The 23,668-nt window shown below is 43.1% G+C and overlaps 1 long non-coding RNA gene across 2 annotated transcripts in view; it reads left to right on the forward strand.

Annotated features, from left to right (window-relative positions):
• LOC135361548 (uncharacterized) overlaps positions 1 to 21,436 on the forward strand; it is a 43,506-nt gene extending 22,070 nt beyond the window's left edge. For both annotated transcript variants that reach the window (XR_010404955.1, XR_010404956.1), the window contains one exon: positions 18,814 to 21,436. This is a non-coding gene — a long non-coding RNA (uncharacterized LOC135361548). The remainder of the gene's footprint in view (positions 1 to 18,813) is intronic.
• The last annotated feature ends 2,232 nt before the right edge of the window (positions 21,437 to 23,668 follow it).

Raw genomic sequence — 23,668 nt, forward strand, 5'->3', positions numbered from 1 at the left:
TCAGGATCTGCCCCTACTTCTCCTAGCCACTAGGCCTATACTAGGTTAGTTGCAGCATAATCCAGCATGGAAGTGCTGGGCCTGATAAGGGAGGAAAGGGACTCTGCCCCATAGAAGCGGCAAGGCCTAGCCACTATGAATTTGAGAAGCCAGAGGGAATACATGTGGAGCAGGATTCGGAGGGTGCTTGTTGGAGGGGGAAGGAACATAAAATCAGGAAAAGAAGGGCTTATCGATCCCCTCCACTTTCTTTTACATGTACCTAATTTTGGATTAACTACTTACTTTTTTTTTTTTAATTATTAGTTAAGGAGATGGGGTAGAGGGAGGGAGAGGGATAGAGAATCCCAAACAGACTCCACACTGAGAACCCCATGTGGGGCTGCATCTCACGACCCTGAGATCATGACCTGAGCTGAAACCAAGAGTTGGATGCTTAACCAACCCCAGGCGCCCCCTTAAAGTTTTTATTTAAATTCCAGTTAGTTAACATACAGTGTAATTTTAGTTTCAGGTGTACAATATAGCGATCCAACACTTCGATACATCACCTGGTGCTCATCACAGCACACGCGCTCCTTAATCCCCATCACCTATTTAAGTCATTCTCCACCCACCTCCTCACTGGTGACCTTCAGTTTGTTCTGTTTGTTAAGAATCTGTTTCTTGGTTTCTCTCTCTCTCGTTCCCTTTGCTCATTTGTTTCTTAAATTTGTTTCTGTTTCTTAAATTCCACATATGAGTGAAATCATACGGTCTTTCTCTGACTTATTTTGCTTAGCATAATACTCTCTAGTTCTATCCACATCATTGCGAATGACAAGATTTCCTTCCTTTTTATGGTTGAGTAATATCTTATTGTATATATATATACCACATCTTCTTTATCCATTCATCTGTTGATGGACACTTGGGCTGTTTTCATAATTTGGCTATCATAGATAATGCTGCTATAAACATTGGGGTGCATGTATCCCTTTAAATTAGTATTTTTGTATTCATTGGGTTAATACCTAATAGTGTGATTGCTGGATAGTAGAGAAGTTCTATTTTTAACTTTCTGAGGAAACTCCATACTGTTTTCCAGAGTGGCTGCACCAGTTTGCATTCCCACCAACAGTGCGAGAGGGAGGGTTCCTTTTTCTCTACATTCTTGCCAACATCTGTTGTTTCTTGTGTTGTTGATTTTAGCCATTCTGATGGGTGTGAGGAGATATGTTATTGTAGTTTTGATTTGCATTTCCCTGATGATAAGTGATGTTGAGCATCTTTTCCTGTGTCTGTTGGTCATCTGTATGTCTTCTTTGGAAAAATGTCTATTCATGTCTTCTGCCCATTTTTAAATTGGATTATTCATTTTTTGGGTGTTGAGTTTCATAAGTTCTTTATATGTTTCAGATACTAACCCTTTATCAGATACGTCATTTGCAAATCTCTTCTCCCATTCTGTAGGTTGCCTTTTAATTTTGTTGACTGTTTCCTTCACTGTGCAGAAGCTTTTTATTTTGATGATCCCAAAAGTTTATTTTTGCTTTTGTTTCCCTTGTCTCTGGAGATAAATCTAGAAAGAAGTTGCTATAGCTGATGTCAAATTACTGCATGTGTTCTCTTTTTAGGATTTTTATGGTTTCAGGTCTCACATTTAGGTCTTTAATCCATTTTGAGTTTATTTTTGTGCTTGGTGTAAGAAAGTGGTCTAATTTCATTTTTTTGCATGTAGCTGTCCAGTTTTCCCAACACCATTTCTTGAAGAGACTGTCTCTTTCCCATTGGATATTGTTGCCTCTTTTGTTGAAGATTAATTGAACATATAGTTGTGGGCTCATTTCTGGGTTTTCTATTCTGATTGCTCTGTGTCTGTTTTTGCGCCAGTACCATATTGTCTTTTTTTTAGAGGGGGGAGGGGCAGAGGGAGAGAAAGAATCTTTCGCAGACTCTACGCCCAGCATGGAGCCTGAGGCAGGGCTTGAGATCACAACCCTGAGATCATGACCTGAGCCAAAATCAAGAGTTGGACACTTAACTGACTGAGCCACCCAGGCGCCTCCATACTGTTTTGATCACTACAGCTTTGTAATATAACCTAAAGTCCAGAATTGTGATGCCTCCAGTTTTGCTTTTCAAGATTGTTTTGGCTATTCAGGGTCTTTTGTGGTTCCATACAAATATTAGGATTGTTTGTTCTAGCTGTGAAAATTGCTGTTGGTATTTTGATAGGGATTACATTAATCTGTAGAATGTTTTGGGTAGTATATACATTTTAACAACATTTGTCCTTCCAGTCCATGAGCATGGAATGTCTTTCCATTTCTTTGTGTCATCTTCAATTTCTCTCATCGGTGTTTTATAGTTTTCAGAGTACAGGTCTTTCACCTCTTTGGTTAGGTTTATTCCTAGATATCTTATAGTTCTTGGTGCAGTTGTAAATGGGATTGATTCCTTAATTTCTCTTTCTACTGCTTCATTATTGGTGTAGAGAAATGCAACAGATTTTTCCATATGTTGATTTTGTATCCTGCAACTTTACTAAGAATTCATTTATCAGTTCTAGCAGTTTTTTTTGGTGGAGTTTTTCAGATTTTCTATATACAATGTCATGTCATCTGCAAATAGTAAAAGTTTTACTTCTTCCTTGCCAATTTGAATGCCTTTTATTTCTTTTCATTGTCTGATTGCTGATACTAGGACTTCCAGTACTATGCTGAATAAAATTGGTAGGAGTGGACATCTCTGTTTTATTCCTGACCATAGAGGAAAGACTGTCAGATTTTCCCCGTTGAGGATGATGTTAGCTGTGGGTTTTTCATATACGCCTTTATTATGTTGAGGTATGTTCCCTCTAAACCTACTTTGTTGAGGTTTTTTTTTTTTTTTTTTATCATGAATGGATGTTGTACTTTGAATTTTTTTTTTTTGCATCTACTGAAATGATCATCTGTTTTTTCTCCTTTCTTTTATTAATGCGATGTACCACGTTGATTGATTTGTAAATACTGAACCACCCTTGCAACCAAGGAATAAATTTGGGACCCCTCTCTTGAGTTACAGGATTCAGTATCCTGGCAAAGACCAGGAGATATTGCAAAGTCACCACTAGGATGGATCCTGCAAGCATGGAAAAAGTGATGATGACCCATGCTAAAGAAAGCTTAAGTTAGAATTTCTAAGGAAGATGATGCAGGTGGGGTTACAAGACTCAGGTATGCCAGAATGGACCATAGATAACCAGAAGATCTGCCGGATAATTATGTTCCATGGAAAGAACTAAAAGACACACTATTTACCAAGGCCATGAGAATCTGCTGGTGAGAGGCCCACCAGAATCTCTAAAAATGTTAAGTGGTGGCTCTCCTCCATAGACCAGGGCTGACGATGGAAGATACCGTTACAGAACTTGGCTCACTGATAGCAATGGGGACAATTGGACCCTAAAACAACAAAGGCCAAGTGGCAGTGTTTAACTTCCAGAAACGAGGGAATGGCAATTCTCATAATGGCTGGTAAGGCTGGAGTGGCAGCCAGGAGGACCTGGCCCTAGGGAGTTATGGAGATGGTTAATCCAGCAAAGCATCCCTAGAGGCAAAATAGATGGACAACTGTCAGGAGTACTACTTAGCTTGTACCAGCAGAAAAAAAATTTTTTTTTAAAGATTTTATTTATTTATTTGACGGAGAGAGAGATAGCGAGAGCAGGAACACAAGCAGGGGGAGTGGGAGAGGGAGAAGCAGGCTTCCTGCCGAGCAGGGAGCCCAATGAGGGGCTCGATCCCAGGACCCTGGGATCATGACCTGAGCCGAAGGCAGACGCTTAACGACTGAGCCACCCAGGCGCCCACCAGCAGAAAATATTAAGGATAGGTGACTGGAAGGCTGGAGAGACACTAGCTCCCCGAAAAAGTCTCAATCCCTTCCCAGAGTCCAGACTTGAGGCAATTTTCAGACCATGACTGAAGAACTGGCCAGGTCCGTAGGAGGAAGGATCCTCAACACTATAGCAAGAATATATGCTAATGATTCCCCCAGTCCTTTCCCAAAGAGATCTATGGCCATTTACTTGGGTAACTTCACTGGGAAAGGGAGAATACCCAGACATATCAAGGTCTGTGCGATACAGGGTCTGTGTTGACACTGATGCTAGATGCCTGAAGTATCATCTGCATGCTCCCAGTTAGAGCGGGGGAGGCACATGGGGCCAGGTACTAAGCAGAATCCTGTCTTAGGTTTGGCTTACAATGTGTCCACTGGGTTCTAGGACCCACTCAATGGTCTTTCCTCAGTCCCTGAGTATATAATAGGGCTTGGTTTGTTCCTGGGGGTCCACAAAGAAAAGTGCTGAGAGTAAAGATAACAGAGATTATTAGTTCCATCCTTAAGGATATAAAGGATGCAGGGAAGCTGGTTTCCATCACCTATCTGTTTAATTCAAGATTCTCACCCCTGCAGAACCCATTATCCTGGGAGGTGACTATAGACTACCAGGAGCTCAACCAGGTCCCTTAGCCCTGACTACAGCTGCTGTGCCTATTTGCTAGAGCAGGTTTCTCCGGCCTCAGGTGCACGCTGTGCAACCACTGATTTGGCAAATGTGTTCTTTTCTATCCCAATCAGATAGACAGGGACAGAAAAAAATTAGCATTTATGTTGAATGGACAGCAATATACACTTAGAGTTTCCCCCCGGGTTATGTTTCCTATGCTATGTCATAATATAATCTGAAGAGATCTGGATATCTGGACATACTGCAGAGTATCATATTGATCCACCACTTTGGTGGCATTATATTAATGGGCCAGATGAACAAGAGTAAACAGAAAACTGGTGGCTTTGGTAAGGCACACACACTCCAGAGGGAGCTCCGTGAAGATTCAGGACCTTCTACATGCATAAAATTTTGAGGAGTCCAGGCATTGGGGCAGGACGACTCCCCTCCAAAGTAAAAGATAAACTATCGCCGTCTTACATCTACCACAAAGAAAGAAGCCCACCACCGCGGGGGATTCCGCAGGTTCTGAGCCTATCATACACCTGGGGATACCACTGCAGTCTACAGCAGGAGAGGCTGACAGCTCTGAGTGTGGCCTGAAGCAGGCCCGCAGCACACGGGATCCCTTCCGTCCCAGAAGTGCCAATGGCTCATTCTCAAAGGAACAGACGTATTCCAGGTGTGGATCTGCCTTTCCTCCCCATGAGGTCTTGGTCAGCACCGCTCACCGAGGGCTTATGGAATATTCGATCCACTATCATAGAATTCCACAGAAATATATCAGGTCAGGGGCCAACTTAAAAGCAAAAGTGTCATGGGAGGGGCGCCTGGGTGGCTCAGTCGTTAAGCGTCTGCCTTCGGCTCAGGTCATGATCCCAGGGTCCTGGGATCGAGCCCCGCGTCGGGCTCCCTGCTCTGTGGGAAGCCTGCTTCTCTCTCTCCTGCTTCTCCCTCTCCCACTCCCCCTGCTTGTGTTCCCTCTCTCACTGTGTCTCTCTCTGTCAAATAAATAAATAAAAATCTTTATAAAAAAAAAAAGTGTGATGGGAATAGGCCCAGGGCCATGGTATTAAGGGTCATGTCCCGTGCTGTACCTGATACATGAAATGCTTACCCCATAGAGTGTTGGGGCAGTCTGCTGAAGGCACAGCTGAAGCTGAGGCGATGCTCTGCAAAGATAGGGTGCCATTCTCCAGGACATAGAACATTCATTGAATCAATATAACGGCAGTGGTGCACCACGGGTATTTGGAATTATGCTAGGATGGATAATATAGATTACTAGTATGGGTGACTATCTTGAAATAATTTCAAACGTAAGAGGAATTGCAAGACTAGTGCAAAGAACTTTTTTGCCCTGAGCTATTTAAGAGTATGTTGCCCTGGCACCCATGAGAATACCTTACTTTGTGTATTTCCTACAGTCAACAACATCCTCTTACATAAGTACGACACAACCATCAAAACCAGGACGCTGACAATGATGCGTTACTACAGTCGAACCCCCAGAGACCATCCAAGTTTCACCAATGATCCCAAAAATGTCCTTGCAAAAGAAGCCAACCCAGGACCACCCTGTTTTCGGTTTTCATCCCTCTCTGGTTTTCTTTAGTCTGGAACATTCCCTCAGTCTTTCCTTGACTGGTACAACCACTTTTGATGGTGATAGGCCAGGTGTTTTGTAGACTGTCCCCTGATCTGAGTTTGTCTGATGTACTGTCGTGTCTAGATTCAAGTTATGCACTCTGGCAGGGATATCTTCCTGTTGCATCTTATCAGGTGATGCACAATTTCAATTTGGTGCATTACTTGTGATGTTAACTTTGATTACTTGGTTTACTTGATGAAGATGGTCTCTTCCAGGCCTCTCAGCACTCAGAATCTAAGATCTCAGTGCCAAGTAGACTTCTTGCTTCTGCATTGTTGTTCCCAGTCTTTCTTCTTTCTCAGTGGACAGATCAAGGGAATATATGTTTTAGATATACATACATATACATACATTGTTACCTATTTATTATATTAAATGAAAACCATTCCAATTCCAATCCAACACCACAGGGTTTTTCTGGTTTCTCCATTACTTATTTGTCCTTTCGTTTTTGATAGTGAGAAAATTGGTTCCTATTATTCCATCATCCTTGACATATTTACTTATTTGATCAATCCCTTTGTATCTTCTTCTTCTTTTTTTTTTTTTTTTAAAGGTTTTATTTATTTGTCAGGGAGAGAGAGAGAGCACAACAGGGGGAGCAGCAGAGGCAGAGGGAGAAGCAGACTCCTTGCTGAGCAAGGAGCCCGATGTGGGACTCAATCTCAGGACACTGGGATCATGACCTGAGCCGAAGGCAGATGCTTAACTGACTGAGCCACCCAGGCGTCCCCACTTTGTATCTTCTGTGTCACCACGGTCCTGCCCCTCCCTGAACTCTCTCCTTACCTGGCTTAGACTCAGATATCCCAGCTGGGTGGTGACTGCCACGTCCCCATCCCACTATAGAAACCTTCCTTGTTCTTGGGCTCAACACCTCACTCCTGACCATCACCAATCCACCTCTCCTCACCAGACTTCCTCCTCATTCTGCTTTGGCTTCAATACTCTGAGCTGAGTCATGGAATGGGATTTTTAAAGCCAAGGGATTAAGAATGTGCACTATAAGTTCTGACTGTGATGAAATCAGCCATATGTCTTTGTTTGGCATGAGGACAAAATTAACAATATTCTGTATTTATGTTAGAGTTCTTAAAGTACCAACTACATTTCAGCATTTAATCTACTTGGCGCTTGTTTTTGTAAATGGTATAAATTGGGGTCTAGTTTCTTCCCTGGTAGATAACATCAGCACCATTTATTATATATTCATCCTTTTATCACTGAATTTCAGTTTTCATACGTTCTATCCTTTAAACACATTTCTATTCCTGGATTTTCTAGTCAGTTACACTGGCTCATTTGTCTATTCCTATGCCAATTTCATATGGGTTTTATCATGGTAGCTTTACAGCATCTTCCAATATTTGGTAAGCTGAGTGTACCTTTAATGTACTTCTTCCTACATTATTGGCTATTCACAGGTACTTTATTCTTTCCAAATGAATTTTAAGATAATCTAATCCAATTAAAAAGAAACAGGGTGGAGAATTAATTGAAATTAATTGTATATAAATTTATGGAGTTGACCTTTTTGTGACATTAAGTCTTCATATTCTAGGATAAAACAATGAGCCCATACAATGCTTATCATTGTTCAGATCTTGTTTCATTTATTTTTTTATTTTTATTTTTTAAAAGATTTTATTTATTTATTTGACAGAGAGATAGATAGAGAGAGAGAACAAGTAGGCAGAGAGGCAGGTAGAGGGAGAGGGAGAAGCAGGCTTCCTCCGGAGCAGGGAGCCCGATGCGGGGCTCGATCCCAGGACCCCAGGATCATGACCTGAGCCGAAGGCAGCCGCTTAACCAACTGAGCCACCCAGGCGCCCCTTGTTTCATTTATTTATCCAACAAATATTTTTGAGCACCTACTACTGGCTAAGCCCTATTCTAAATGTTGGGGATACAACAGCGAACAAAACAGACAAGTTTCCTGCCTTTTTTAAGTATAGATTCCAGCAGGGCAGACAGGTAATAAACAAATACGTAATATACATAACAAGTAAATATGCAATGTGTCACACGGTGTTACATGCTACGGCAAAAAAAAAAAAAAAAATCCAACTGAGGGGGCGATATAGAATGATGGATGTCTATTTTTTTAAATTTAGGGCAATAAAGTGATATGGTGACGTTTGTGCGTAGCCATGAAAGAGTAACCCAAGCGGTGCAGGTAGCAGAGGTAGCCCCTGCCAGGGCGCGCGCATGCGCGGTGTGTTACACTGGCAGAGGAAAGGCAAGCAGCCCAGCATGGCTAGCATGGAGTAAGGGGTAGATGGGTAGGAGGGGAAATGAAGACATTGGCTTTAACTCTGACTGAGAAAGAAAGCTGCTCCTGAGTTTTGAGCAGAAGAGTAACATGATCTGATGAAGGTTTTAAAAGATCATTCTGGGGGCGGCTGGGTGGCTCAGTGGGTTGAGCCTCGGACTCATGATCTCAGAGTCTCCAGATGGAGCCCCCGGTGAGGCTCCACACTCAGGGGAATCTGCTTCTCTCCTCCCTCTGCCCCTCCCCACGCTCGTGCGCGCAGGCATGCACTGTCTCTCTCAAATAAATAAATCTTAAAAAAAAAAAAAAAGATCATTCTGGTGGACAGGAGGGGAAGGAGGGAGACCCATCAGAAATCTCTTAGGATAATGCTTGCCTGAGGCGAGGGCTTGGACACGGTGGAAGTGGGAAGAAGTGGGGGATTGAGAGGCCTGACTGAAGTGCCACCGTAGTCCACCAGGGGGCACTACACACGTGTCTTGAAGGGACCAAGCCGCGACAGCCGGTCCTTCTCCCTCCCATAGTGATAGTTTGTGATTATCTTCCTATATAACAGCCAACCCTTCCCCTTTGCTGCTAGAACTTACATTTTATTTGGGACTGTGGTATGCCCAGCCTTAAGGGATGAATCATGACGGTATAAGCACCATTTCCATCTCCATGATGGCAGTCACCTAATGTCATAACCATCAACCCCAACTTCTATACGTGTACAAGCATCAACTAGTGTATTCCTGTAGTCTGGGAAAGCAGGTTTGCTGAGTGTGACTAGGAGCTCCTTTCTTTGCCATTATTTCTTATGGGAACATTGTCTTTTTAAATCTGTAAGGCTGAAAGGAAAAAAAACATTTTTAAAAAATTTAATTCATGGACACGTGAAGAAAATTTGAGATGTACAAGAGCTTACAGCAGCACTGTCCAATAAGACTATGTAGTTTTAGAGCCACATATAGAGCCACATAGGTAATTTGAAATTTTCATTTACACACATAACCAAATTTTTTAAAGTAAAAGGAAACAGGTTGAAATTAAGTTTAATAATGTATTTTATTTAATCACATATATAAACCCATTATCATTTCAAAATATAATCGATATAAAATATACTTAATGAGATATTTTACATTCCTTTTTTTCATACAAAGTCCGAAATCTAGTGGCTAATTTGCGACTATAGCACATCTCAACTTGGACTGGCCACATCTCAAGCGCTCAATATCCACCTGTGGCTAGTGTCTGCTGTACTGGACAATGCAGGTTACAGAGTATACAGGAACATCTTATCGTCCCCCCAGCGCTCATTCTTTTCTCTCTCTTTTTAAAGATTTTATTTATTTGACAGAGAGAGAGACACAGCGAGAGAGGGAACACAAGCAGGGGGAGTGGGAGAGGGAGAAGCAGGCTTCCCGCCGGGCAGGGAGCCCGAGGTGGGGCTCGATCCCAGGACCCTGGGATCATGACCTGAGCTGAAGGCTGACGCTTAACGACTGAGCCACCCAGTCGCCCCTATCCTTTGTACATTTATTGGCGGGTATTCTTCTATGTAAGAGAGCTTTGCCTCATCATCTGGAATTGAACAAGAGTTCCTTCTAATGAGGCAACATAAATGCCTAATGACCAGTTTTCAAAGAGAGGAGTGGGTGTAATAGTCACATCAAATAATTTAAATTAGAGCCCTCCTTTTGGCCCTCCTCGATTCATGGACTTCTGTTTATTCACTTAAAAAAAAAAAGATTTTATTTATTTATTTTGACAGAGAGCAAAAGCAGGGAGAGCAGGAGAGGGAGAAGCAGACTCCCTGCCGAGCAGGGAGCCCGATGTGGGGCTCCATCCCAGGACCCTGGGACCATGATCTGAGCCGAAGGCAGCCGCTTAACGACTGAGCCACGCAGGTGCCCCCCTCTCTTTGTTTTATTATAGATGCATCCCACCCTCAAGTTTAACAATGCATATGAATGCCCAGCTGGAGACACCATCTCCCAGCCTCCCTAAAAGTTGCGTGTGGCCATGAGGCTTCATTTTCTATTACAGTGTAAAAAGCTACTACAAACTTAGCAGCTTATAATAACACCACTTATTGTCCCAGAGTAGGTCAGAATTCTGAGCTTGGTTATTTTCTGTTCCGGGTCCCAGAAGGCCAAAATCAAGGTGTCAGCTGGGCAGGGCTCTTGTCTGGAGGCTCCGGGTAAGAACCTCCTTCTAAACTCTTTCAGGCTGTTGGTAGAAGCCAGATCCTTGTGGCCATGGATCTGAGGTCCCGTTCCCTGCTCTCTGTTCCCTGAGGCTGCTTGGACCCCTTCTCCTGTGGCCCTCTCCATCTTTAAAACAGCATCAGTAGAGCAAGTCCTCAGGCTTTGAACCCTTGACTTCCCCTTCTGCTCACCAGAAGGAAAAAGCAGTACATTTAAAGGGCCTGTGATTAAAGTAGGCCCACCTGGGTAGCCTTCTTTTTGCTATATAATACAACACGACCACAGGATGATATTGATGTAGGAAATAAAAGCAGAAGAAAAATTATTAAATTTCCTTACTACCTACAGCCCATTGACAAGTCCTTGAAACAGGCAGAGTGACATTCCTCTAGGGACTCAACTGCCTCAATGTTAATACTTTGTTAAGGGCAAAAGGCAATCCTAGCCTGCCCAGAACCGCAGGATCCTATGAGTCTACTTTAACGTATAAGAATTCCTTTGGAAACTTCCTTTATCTCTAAACTCTCCAAGGTATGTGTTGGCAATCATGCCCCAAGCATATGGCCCACCGATATACATCTGAAGGGTCTCACGACTAAGGTTTTAGTAGACAGTAATAAATGACCCTTTTCCAACAATAGCTAGCCCCCTCAAGGTCCTGGAAACCTTGCTTCCAAAATTCCTTAGAGACTTACGCTGTCTCTAATCCCCTCCCAACTTGAAAGTATATAATGGGCCACTCCTCATGACCCTAGTGCGGCTCTTTCTGCCCATGGGTCCTGTCCCCGCGCTTTAATCAAATCACCTTTTTGCACCAAAGACGTCTCAAGAATTCTTTCTTGGCTATTGGCTTCAAACCCTAATAACGTCTTTCCCACATCAAGATCATACCCACACTCGAAGGGGAGGGATTTCATGGGACGTTGAGGGCATTCTTAGAATCCGGCCTCTTACAGCATGTGACTAAATGCCAGGCAATAGGAAGTTAATGGCAATTCTATCCTTCCAGCTGCTCAGGGCAACGTTTTGGGTGTCATCCTTGTCCTCTTGCTTTTCCTTACACCTCACTGGTGTTAAAAAACAATATTTAACCAAGTAATTTAAAGATCTTATTGGCTTTATTCAGCAATTCATAAATCAGGCAGCATCCCATCTAGCAGGGAGAAAGGAGCTCCAAGTTGCTATACAAAGTGAAAGACTTATAGGCAGAAGGGAGTGGGAACAAGGAAGCTATACCAGCAAAAAGGGGATTGTGGTGGTGAGGTCACTTTCCTTTAAGGGATGGCCGGGGTCTATCAGGCAGATTACCTCACTAGTGCAGACTGGGTGATTCCTGATCAATTGATTTAAGATTCTACTTCTGGGAGAGGCCAAAACTATAATTCAGTTAAGTCTCGGTTTGGTGACGTGAGGCTTAGCATAAGTGACTCCATGTGGGGTCTGTTGCCTTGTTTTTAACACTGGTCAGTCATCAAATTCTGTCAGCTCAACTTTCAAAATACACTTAGAATACAACCACTTCTCATTACCTTCCCGGTGCCCTAGTTCGGGCCAGCCATCATTACCTTTCATGTGGATTACTGCAGTAACCTCCTAACTGGCTCGGCCTCAGCCATCTGTTCTCAGTAACCCATGTGGTCCTGGTACGACCTATGCCAGACCATGTAGTTCCTCTGTTCAGCACCCTTCATTGGAGGCCCATCTTGGAATAAAAGCCAAAATCCCTAATATGGACTAGTCCAGGCTGTAGTCCTTGTGAGGCTCTACTTTGGTCTCCTCATTAGCTCCCGTGACCTCAAATCCTACCATTCTTCCCTCTGTCTCTTCACTGCAGCTTCACCAGCCTTCTTGTCAAAAAGTCCTCTAAGGCTTTTGCATCTGATACTCTCTGTGGCTAGAACGTTCTTCCCCAAGATACCTGCATAGCTAGCTACACACACACACATACACACACACACACAGGAGATTTCATATTCCCCTGCCTTGCTTAATTTTTGCTCTGTAGTACTTTTCATTATGTAACATATTACATATTTTAAATTTGTATCTTGTTCGTCTCTCCCACTAAAATGCAAATCCTTTAGAACAGGGATTCTACCCTCCCCCTACTTTTGTTCATTATTGTATCAAGCTGGCACATGGTGAGCACTCCAAATTGTTTGGTAAGAATAGCAACATCAGAGGGAGATGACAGGAGTCAAGGCATCCTAAGGTCCTTAGGTCCTTTGGAAGGAAGGCAGTGATGTTAACTTTAGACTTTGCTAAGCTAAATGTGCATGCTACACTGTTCGCAGTTACCACTCAAGAGAACAGAAATAGAACTGTGACTTCAACGTTCAGCAAACGGAATGGGCAAAAGAGAATATTTGAGTAAACCAAAGGAAGGCAGGACTGAAAAAGAAACAGCAAAGTGGATATGATAAAAGGAAAGCACAGAGCTCCCTGATTCCTGTAGAATAATGGCAGATGCCTAAATCCCTTCACAATCCTCCCGAAACCACACAGATCAATAATGACAGCAAATGAAATCACCCCAGCCCTCACCTACAGCATCCTAGGAGACAGAGAATACCTCACACTTCAATTTACATGTAAATGGACAGATAAATATCTGGAAGTCCGCTCCAGAGCTCACAGCAGAACTGGGGCGTGGTGGGGGTGGGGGGGATTGGAGGGGTGGGAGGTTAGGGATGGTGTGTGGAAGAGAGAAGTACAGCTGGTCCTAGAGGAGGCCTATACCAACACCATCAGCTCCAACTAGCCTCAGAAGGAGAGGGTTCGATCCCATGAGGGGAGATACCAAGGACAGTCTGAGACCTGGTGGATCAGAACACTGGCTACTGGGTAATCAAAAGGAACATTCATGAAAATGGATGATTCATTAGGTCACAAAAGAAAATCTCAGTAACTTTATTTTTTAAAAAAAGATTTTATTTATTTATTTGAAAGATAGAGAGCGAATGAGAGAGAGAGAGCACAAATGGGGGAAGAGGCAGAGGGAGAGGGACAAGCAGACTCCCCACCGAACAGCAAGCCTGATGCGGGCTCAATCCCAGGATTCTGGGATCATGACCTGAGCCAAAGGCAGCTGCTTAACCAACTGAGTCACCGAGGCACCCCATCAGTAACTTTAAGAATAACAATAATGTAAGCAACATTCTCAGATCATAAGTCAAAAAAATTATAATAACAAAATTAAGAGCAAAAAGATCCCTCCATGGGCACCTGGGTGGCTCAGTCGGTTAAGCCTCTGCCTTCAGCTCAGGTCATGATCTCAGGGTCCTGGAATCGAGTCCCGCATTGGGTTCCCTGCTCAGCCAGGAGCCTGCTTCTCCCTCTACCCCTCCCCCTTGCTCATGATCTCTGTCTCTCTCTCTCAAATAAATAAATAAAATCTTAAAAAAAATAACCAATAAAAAAAGATCCCTCCATCAATTAAAAAAACTGTATTAAGCACATAGGCCAATAAGGCAATACAAACCAAAATCACAGAATTTTATGAAATAGCAGTTATGAAAACAGCTTATCTGAAGCTATAACATACTGCAAAAGCAGTTGTTAGAAGAAAATATATTACATGAGTTACCTGTATCGGTAAAATTAAACATCAATTAAAAAGCTTAAAGAGGGATGCCTGGGTGGCTCAGTTGGTTAAGTGTCTGCCTTCGGCTCAGGTCATGATCTCAGGGTCCTGGGATCAAGTCCTGCTTCGGGCTCCTTGCTCAGCGGGGAGCCTGCTTCTCCTGCTCTCCCTGCTTGTACTCTCTCGCTGTCAAATAAATAAATAAAATCTTAAAAAAAAAAAAAAGCTTAAAAAAATAAGTAAACCAAAAGAAAGCAGAATGAAAGGACTATTAAAGATAAAAGCAGAGGGGCACCTGGGTGGCTCAGTCATTAAGCGTCTGCCTTCAGCTCAGGTCATGATCCCAGGATCCTGGGATCAAGTCCCGCATCGGGCTCCTTGCTCAGTGGGGAGCCTACTTCTCCCTCTGCCTGCCACTCCCCCTGCTTGTGTTCCCTCTCTTGCTGTGTGTCTCCCTGTCAAATAAATAAATAAAATCTTTTAAAAAAAGATAAAAGCAGAAATTAATGAGTTAGCAGAAAAAAATCTAAAGAGAATAAATCCATCTAATTGCTGGTTCTTAAAAAAATCAAATCAATCCAGTTCAATCCAATCCAATCAATCAAACAAACCATCAGCTAATCTAATTAGGAACAAAAAAGAAAAGGCATAAATATGGAAGATAAGAAATGACAGGGAGGAAATAGCCATTGAAACAGAAGAAAAAATAAAAACCTTAAGATACTACTTTTCCCAAGTCTAGACCAACACATTCAAAAACCAATGATGATTTCCTAGGAGGATATCATTCGCTGAAATTGACCCCAGTAAACATAAAAAATTTAAACACACGTAAGAGTTACTCCTCAAAAAGACACGGGACCCAGATGGATTCATAGCAGAATCTCCTAAACCTTCCAAGCTACTTAAAATATTCCAGAGCATAGAAAAGGGAAACTCCCACATTATTTTTAACTAGTCACATGCATGTACAAAAACCAAGAAGAATAAGTAGTCTTTGACATTTATCCACATATTTACCACTTCCAATGCTCCTCATTCCTTCCTGAAGATTCAAATTTCCATCTGGTTCCAGGCAAGAAAAGAAGAAGCGAAAAGGAGAGAAGGAATGATACCTACAGCCAGAAAGCAAAGCTTTTCCAAATACCCTTGGCAGAATTTTGCTGATGTCTCATTGGCCAGAAAACCTTGGTGTAGTTTTTAGCTGGGCATATTGCTTTTCCAAACAAATTCAAGGTTCCACTAATAAAGAATACAAGGAGAATCGTTCTTGGGTAGGAAAAAGCAGTGACTGCCACAGTCCACCCTTTTAGCTATCCGTCATGCACCCTCCCTCATGGAGATAGTGCTGAGTTCTCGGCCAGACAGTGCATCCATCTCAAAAGCCCGGATCCCTAGCCAGTAAGCAGTTTTCTCCACGTAACCCCGATGGGAAACCTTGGAGTCCAATAACCTGCAAACTAAGAGGCAAGTTATTTCCCCCCAACATATTCCATGTATAAGAGGAGAAGGAAATACAACTCCCACATAGAAGGGGAAGAATGGGAAATACATCCCCAGCCAACACCAGATGCTGCTAGACGGGAGTGACCAGGACTCCCTCCCTGATAGTAATTTCCTTACTCAGCCAATCTACTCTCTGGGAGGACATCCCTCTTAGATGGAGGCCTGCGGTCCAAGTTCCATCTTCTTTGGAGAGGACTTCTTGTCCATTGTTCTCTTCAGTCATATTGGGAGTGAACTCTGGGGAGGAGGCCCATTCTGCTGTGTGTGTTCAGGGGTCTGGGGTGAAAAATGATAAGGTGTTACTAGCCAGATTCTTAAATTCTCATTTTTGGTGATATGATTCCCTCAAAAATGTAGGCTTTCAGTCTATTTGCCTCTCATTCAGTCCTATGTGTGAGTAGCCACAGCCAAAGCTCCTATATGGCCATGATCTTTTTTTTTTTTAAGAGAGAGAGAGAGAGAGAGCACAAGTGGGGAGGGGCAGAGGGAGAGGGAGAGAGAGAATCTCAAGCAGGCTCCATGCCCCAGCATGAAGCCAGACATGGGGCTCAATCTCATGATCCTGAGATCATGACCTGAGCCAAAATCAAGAGTTGGACACTTAATCAACGGAGCCACCCAGGCGCCCTATAGCCCTGGTCTTTGAACCTGAAAGTCCTCCTCTATAATCTTCTGGCCTCTGTGTTCTGCCTATGCCTCAAGCCTTCAACTTAATGTTTACTGACTTGAGACAACTGGAAACAAAAAACTAAAAAAAGAGTGGGAAGAGAATGCTTTGCAGACCTCACTTCCTCTGTTGAGTGGTGGCTCTTAAAGGAAGGTGCTTAGGAAAGTTCCAGGACACCAGTCTTACCCTCTTCTAAGCTACTGCTTGGCAGCTACCACTCCTATTTAGAAAAGAGAAAGAACAATCCTTTTTCAGCTCTGTAAATCTCTAAATTATGAGAGGCTCCTTCAAAGATTTGCAGGCCCTAGGCAGAGTGTTTTTCCTTGGTGAAGGACCTCAGTAAACAGGTACTTCCTTCCCTTTTTCCTTCAGCTTGTATAACTCTAGTACACTGGTCTCTCTCAGGACTTTGTGGAAAGTGGAGCAAAGTGATCTGCACGTGCTAATATTCTGAATTATTCCAGCTATTTCCCCAATACAACAGACTTGGTTGGCATGTAGGGTATCTCGCATCAAAGAGCAAATAGACCCAATGTTTCACCACTGCATAAGGAGGTTGTGGGCATTCCCGTCTGCAATGTCTGCACCCTCACAGCCCAAGGCCCCATCTCTACCAGTCAGTAGAGTCCATGTTTCATGGGCTGAATTCTCTAAGTGATTGCATTTGGCTGCATTTCACAAAAACCTAACAGAGTGGCTAACCCAATAATGGGTTTACTTTTTTTCATGTTACGATGAGTCTGGCATATGCAGTCAGGGCTGGAGCAGCTGTTCATGGAATTAGGCTCCTTCTATCTTCTTTGGCCATCCGTAGTCTGTTTTGGCTTTATAATCACAAGTTCACTGTCACTCTTCTGGATGTTGTATCTGCTTTGCAGGCTGGAAGAAGGGGGTAGAGGAAGGCAGAATGCATGCACCAGTGAATCTGCCCTGTCTTTTTTTTTTTTTTTTTTTTTTTTAGTCAGGAAGTCAATCACTTTTACAAAATCAATTTTCCTAGTGAGTTTCACTTGGATCTTATTGGCCGCATTGCCACCCTTAGCTCCAGGGGAGCTGGTTTTTTTTTTTTTTTTAAGATTTTATTTATTTGTCAGAGAGAGAGCATACATGCAGAGGGAGGCAGGCAGAGGGAGAAGCAGGCTCCACCCTGAGTAGGGAGTCTGATGCAGGACTCCATCCCAGGACTCTAGCATCATGCCCTAAGCCAAAGGCAGTAGCTTAACTGACTGAGCCACCCAGGCGTCCCAGGAGCTGAATATTTTTATTCATAGGAGGTTCTGGAGGTTCTGTAAATAAGGAAGAAGAGGAGAATAGATATTGGGTAGTCAACTGGGTCTGCCAGACCAATGCAAACTATTTACGCAAGAAAAGGAATATCTTGGCTCAAGTAACTGAAAAGTCCAGTTTCTCTTCAGCTTTCCACTCTACCTTCTTCTGTGTCAGAATAATCTGAGGCTGACTCCCCTTTTGGTGCTCAGATGGCTCCCAGGGCTACAAGCTTTGTCATTCATGCCCAATAGCAAATAGAGGGTTATCAAGCTCCCAGCATTTGCAGTTGACATGCTCCACCGAAGACGGGGCTCAGAGGATGGGATGTGCTCATTGCTCAGCCTAGGTAGCAAGCTCCAAATCTAGATTTGTGGTGGAATCATCCCAGGAATTACATGGATCAGATCCCCAAATGGAAACTATAGTCTGCTAAAAAGGGGTCAGGGACCTCTGGAGAGTAAGGTAGGGAAATGGTTGATAGGAACATGATCAACAATTGTCCTCCAGGACAGCTAAAGAAAGAAGGAATCAATCAAAAGTGGATTAGTTAGCACTGGAAACAGCAAGAAAAAGGAGAGTCTCTAAAGTAACATTGACAGCATTCATCGATCCAAGCACTGGTGGGTAAGAGGAAGGCCTGGCCCAAGGTCATATCTTGTCCAGTTCCAATGGCAGATCCATTTTTACTGTGAAGGTCTTAGAAGCACACTCCTGTTACTCCCAGCCCCCATCTCTCATTCTGTGCTCTGATTCCAGCTCATCATGCAGGCTTCTGATTATATTTGACCTCCCAAGTTATTTTCTTATAGGGAGAGAGTACTCTAATCAGAGAACAAAATGCTTGGCAATACTGGTTCACAGTATAAACCAATACATCAGCCTTCTGGTTTTTATATTAATTTCTGACTCACTGTGTCTACAAAAGTTCCTTTCTGAGCCTGTGTGGCTATGAATCAGACCCTGAAGTCCTGGTGTTCCCAAGATATCTGAAAACTTGTGAGTCTATCAGCAACCAGCCAATGGGTTTCCTCTGAAGACTCCCACATCATCATATGTCCAGCCCATCACCCCCTTCTCGGGTATTGATTTGAGGTTCCATAGCATTCAGTGTCTTACACTGGAATCCCACTGTTTTATTCCTAATGTAGATAAGGCTGGGTTTGAGCTGATGCCAAGTTCTTTTTTATCTTCAGGATCTCTTGCTGGAAGCCTCATGACCTGCCTAGCTGTCCTTCTGATCCTGTAGCAGAAGTCTATGAGGCACTAAGTTGAATCTTACGTGAACAGACCCTTCAGAAAGAGGATACTCAAATGCTCATAGGAAAATGTATTCATGTTCACTAGTCATAAGGCATATGTGGATTAAAGCCAAAATGAGAAACTACTACATACCCACTGGAATGATTAAAATTAAAAGAACTGACAATACCAAGCGTTTACAAGAAAGTAGAGAAAGTGGGACTCATATATTTCTGCTGGGAGTGTAAATTGGTACAACTACTTGGGACTTCTGTTTGGCAACATATATGAAGCTGAACACTTATCCTATATCCCGGCAGTTCTACTCCTAATATATAAGAGAAATGCATGCATATGCTCACCAAAAGACATGCATAAGAATATCCACTGCAGCACCATTCCTAATAGCTCTGACTGGGAAACACCCCAAAGAGTAGAATTAATAAACACATTGTATTACAGCCAAACCATCTATACTACAAAGCAATGCAGATGACGGACTTACCACTGTTTACAACAACCGGGGAAAATCTCATTAACATAATGCTGAATGAAAGAAGCCAGACACAAAAGACTATTTTCAGTATGATTCCATTTAGAAGAAGTTCAAGACAGGCAAAACCTAATTTTTGGTGTTAGAAGTCAAGATAATGGTTATTTTTGGAGAAAGAGGTGGGCAATGACTGGAAAGGAACATGCGAGGTGCTCCCAAGTGTGGTGAATGTTCAGATTTTTGATCTGGGTGGTGATTATACCGATGTGTGCAACTTAGTGAAAATTCATCAAGTTGTACAATTATAATTTGTATACTTTTCTTGGCTAGGCTCACCGACATGTCTAGAGGTTCATCTGACACTGAGCCACCTGGGCTGGCCTCTGCTAGGGCAATTCAGGAGAATCAGCTCTGCAATGTGTGCCTGTCATCCACCATGGGCCAGCCAGGCATGGTCTCACGGTGATGGCAGAGAGGCACAAAGGGTAGTTCCCGATGTTCAAGTCCTTATCAAGCCATCATAGCTGCTAATATTCCACTGGCCAAAGCAAGTCAAATGGTGGAAACCAGAATCAAGGGGCCGGCAGGTTACTCTTCTCATGGTAGGCAGGCACTGATTGCACAGTTATGTGGTAAAGGGCATGACTACAGAGAGGGTGATGACCACAATCTCCCACAGTGTGGGAATAAGAAACCTGAAGCTAATGACAAAACAGTGAAACGCATACATAATTGAGAAGTGCAGGGTGCTTTAAGGGCACAGAAAAGGGAACATTTCATGTTTTATCTCGTACTCAAATTATTCATGAAAAAATTTATGCATGGACATATCCCTTCCAGACTATGAACTTTTTGTATGTGCTTCATATTCACATTTTCCCCCAGCTGCTGGCATAATGCCTTGCATAAAATAGGCACTTGAACATTTGTGAAATTAATGTTCAGCCATAAAGGTAGTCCTATTTATTTCAGGCTCCAGAGGAAGGAAGAGACCCACATACATAGCAATACCTATCTTTATATTTTATAGTCATTTCAGTGAGCTCATAATCTCTATTCATAGAATAGTTTCCTGTCAAGTGAAGGGTTGGAGGAGTTCCAGCCCAGTGATTGATGGGTGGGATCATTCAAATTTTGATGTGTTCCCTTTTTTGGATGGGTGTATGGTGATGGGGATCTTCACCATTTTAAAAAATTGTGATAAAATAGGGGCACCTGGGTAGCACAGTTGGTTAAGTGTCTGACTCTTGGTTTTGGCTCAGGTCGTGATCTCAGGGTTGTGGGATCAGCCCCACTTTGGACTCCGCACTCAGCAAAGAGTCTGCTTGGGATTCTCTCTCCCTTTCCCTCTGCCCCTCCCCACCAAGCATGCACACCCTCCCCCTCTCTCCCTCTCAAATAAATAAATAAATCTTTTTTAAAATTGTGGTAAAATATATATAACATGAAATTTACCATCTTAACTTTTTTTAAAGATTTTATTTATTCATTTTAGAGAGAGAGTATGTGTGCACGTGGAGGGGGAAGAAGGGGCAGAGGGAGACAGAGAAAGAGTCTCAAGCAGACTCCCATGCTGAGTGTGGAACCTGGAACCCGAAATTACAACCTGAGCCAGAATCAAGAGTTGGACACCTAACCGACTGCACCACCCAGGAGCCCCATCTTAACTTCTTTTTAAGGGTACAGTTCAGTGGCATTAAGTACATTCATATTATTGTGCAACCACCACCACCATCCATCTCTAGACTGTTACCTTCCCAAACTGAAACTCTATACCCATTAAACAATAACTCTCCATTCTCCCTGCCCCCCAGCCCCCCCAGCCCCTGGCAACCACCATTTTACTTTTTCTCTATATGAATGTGACTGTTTTAGGTACCTCATGTAAGTGGAATCATACAGTCTTTTTGTGACTGGATTATTTCACTGGCATAATGTCCTCAAGATTCATCCATGTTATGGTATATGTCAGAATTTCCTTCTTTTTATTTGAGAAACAAGGCAGAGGATCATAGGGGAAGGGAGGGGAAAATGAAACACGACGAAACCAGAGAGGGAGATAAACCATAAGAGACTCTTAATCTCAGGAAACAAACTGAGGGTTGCTGGAGTGGAGGGGGGTGGGAGGGATAGGGTGGCTGGGTGATAGACATTGGGGAGGGTATGTGCTATGGTAAGTGCTGTGAACTGTGTAAGACTGATGAATCACAGACCTGTACAAATAATACATTATTGTTAATAAAAAAAAAAAAGAAAATACAAAAAAAAAAAAGAATTTTCTTCCTTTTTAAGGCTGAATAGTATTCCACTGTATGTATATACCACATTTTGTTTAGCTATTCATCTATTGATGGACCCTTGGGTTGCTTTCCCTTTAGCTATTGTGAAGTGATGTGCTCCTTTTACATGCAAAACAAATTCCACCTAGGTATGGGAACTAGGAAGTATGAATACCCTCCACCTAGCTTGCTAACAGCATGCCCTGCTCCCATGTTCTCCTGTGGACCTGCCCCATCCAACATGCCCTGGGCAAGAATTTTCCAAAGCAGCTACAGGTCCCTTCCCACAGCAAACCAGTGCAGACCTCATTAACACCAGGTGCCCCACACCCACATTCTCTTGCAGACCTACCTGATCCAACATGTCCTCAGCAGGAGTCCATCCAACCAACTGAGCCACCCAGGTGCCCGCAGGAGTCCATCCAAAGCAGAACCACAAGCTGGGCACTATGCAAGCATCCTCAGTGGGTCAGCACCACACCAGAGGGACTCCTGCCCAGGGGAAGGGGGAAGATAACCATACACCAGTTCAGCTGTAGCCCTAGCAGTGGGCTGGGGGCAGACATCTGGTCTGACTGCAGGCCCCACCCACCAGTGAAAGATTTCAGGGGGACAACATAGGGAAGGTGCCCTGAAGTTTGGTGCTACTGCATCTCTGGCAAACACTTGGTCTGTTTCAACTTAAGTCCATGGTGGCCCCAGACTGGCCCACTAACAACACAGGGACCAAACCCTGCCCACAGCAGGCAAAGAGAACCATTGCAGACACCTGGACTGAAGACAAAGGTGGCTCAACCACAAGAGTAGGGTACACACAACACATGTAGGAGACACCCCAGAAGGGCCAGGTTCTGGTAAACAGGGGATATTGCACTATGGGGTACCATAGAACCTCTTCTTCATAAGGCCACTACTTGCAAGAGGAGACATAGCTGACTTTCCTAACGCTTAGAAACAGACACAGAGAGTTAGAGAGAATGAGGAGACAGAGGAATATGTCTCAAATGAAAGAACAGGATAAAAATCGCAGTAAGAGAGCAAAACAGAGATAAGTAATATGCCTTACAGGGAATTTAAAGTAATGGTCATAAATATACTCAATGGACTTGAGAAAAGATTGGAGGACCTCAGTGAGACCCTCAATAAAGAGACAGAAAAAATAAAAAGAACCAGTCAGAGATGGAGAACTCAATAACTGAAATTTAAAATACACAAGATGGAATAGCTAGTAGACTAGAGGAAGCAGAACAGATCAGCAACTTGGAGGTAATGGAAAGCAATCAAGCCGAATGGGAGAGAGAAAAAAGAATAATGAAAAATTAAAACAGATTAAGGGAACTCAGCGACACCATCACGCATAATAACATTTGCTTTATAGGGATCCCAGAAGGAGAAGAGAGAGAAAAGCAGGCAGAAAATGTATCTGAAGAAATTATAGCTGAAAACTTCCTGAATCAGGGCAAGGAAACAGCCATCTAGATCCATCTAGAGGCACAGAGAGCCCCCAACAAATTAACCCAAGGAGGTCCGCACCAAGACACATAGTAATTAAAATGGTAAAAAGTAGTGATAAATAGAGAATTTTATTTTATTTTATTTTTATTTATTTTTAAAGATTTTATTTATTTATTTGAGAGAGAGAGAATGAGAGAGAGAGAACACATGAGAGGGGATAAGGTCAGAGGACGAAGCAGGCTCCCCGCCGAGCAGGGAGCCCGATGCGGGACTCGATCCTGGGACTCCGGTATCATGACCTGAGCCGAAGGCAGTCGCTTAACCAACTGAGCCACCCAGGCTCCCGTAAATAGAGAATTTTAAAAAGCAGCAAGAAAACAGTTATGTAGAAGGGAAACCTCTGATAACCCAGGTTATCAGCTGATTTTTCAACAGAAACTTTGCAGGCCAGAAGGGAGTGGAATGTTATATTCAAAGTGCTGAAAGACAAAAACCTGCAACCAAGAATCTCTATACAGCAAGGCTATCATTCAGAATAGAAGGAGATAAAGAGCTTCCCAGACAAACAAAAGTTAAAGGAAT

This window comes from Mirounga angustirostris, unplaced genomic scaffold, assembly GCF_029215605.1.
Source record: "Mirounga angustirostris isolate CCGP_5_RB_7025 unplaced genomic scaffold, mMirAng1.0.hap1 SCAF_9, whole genome shotgun sequence".
NCBI classification, from domain to species: Eukaryota; Metazoa; Chordata; class Mammalia; order Carnivora; family Phocidae; genus Mirounga; species Mirounga angustirostris.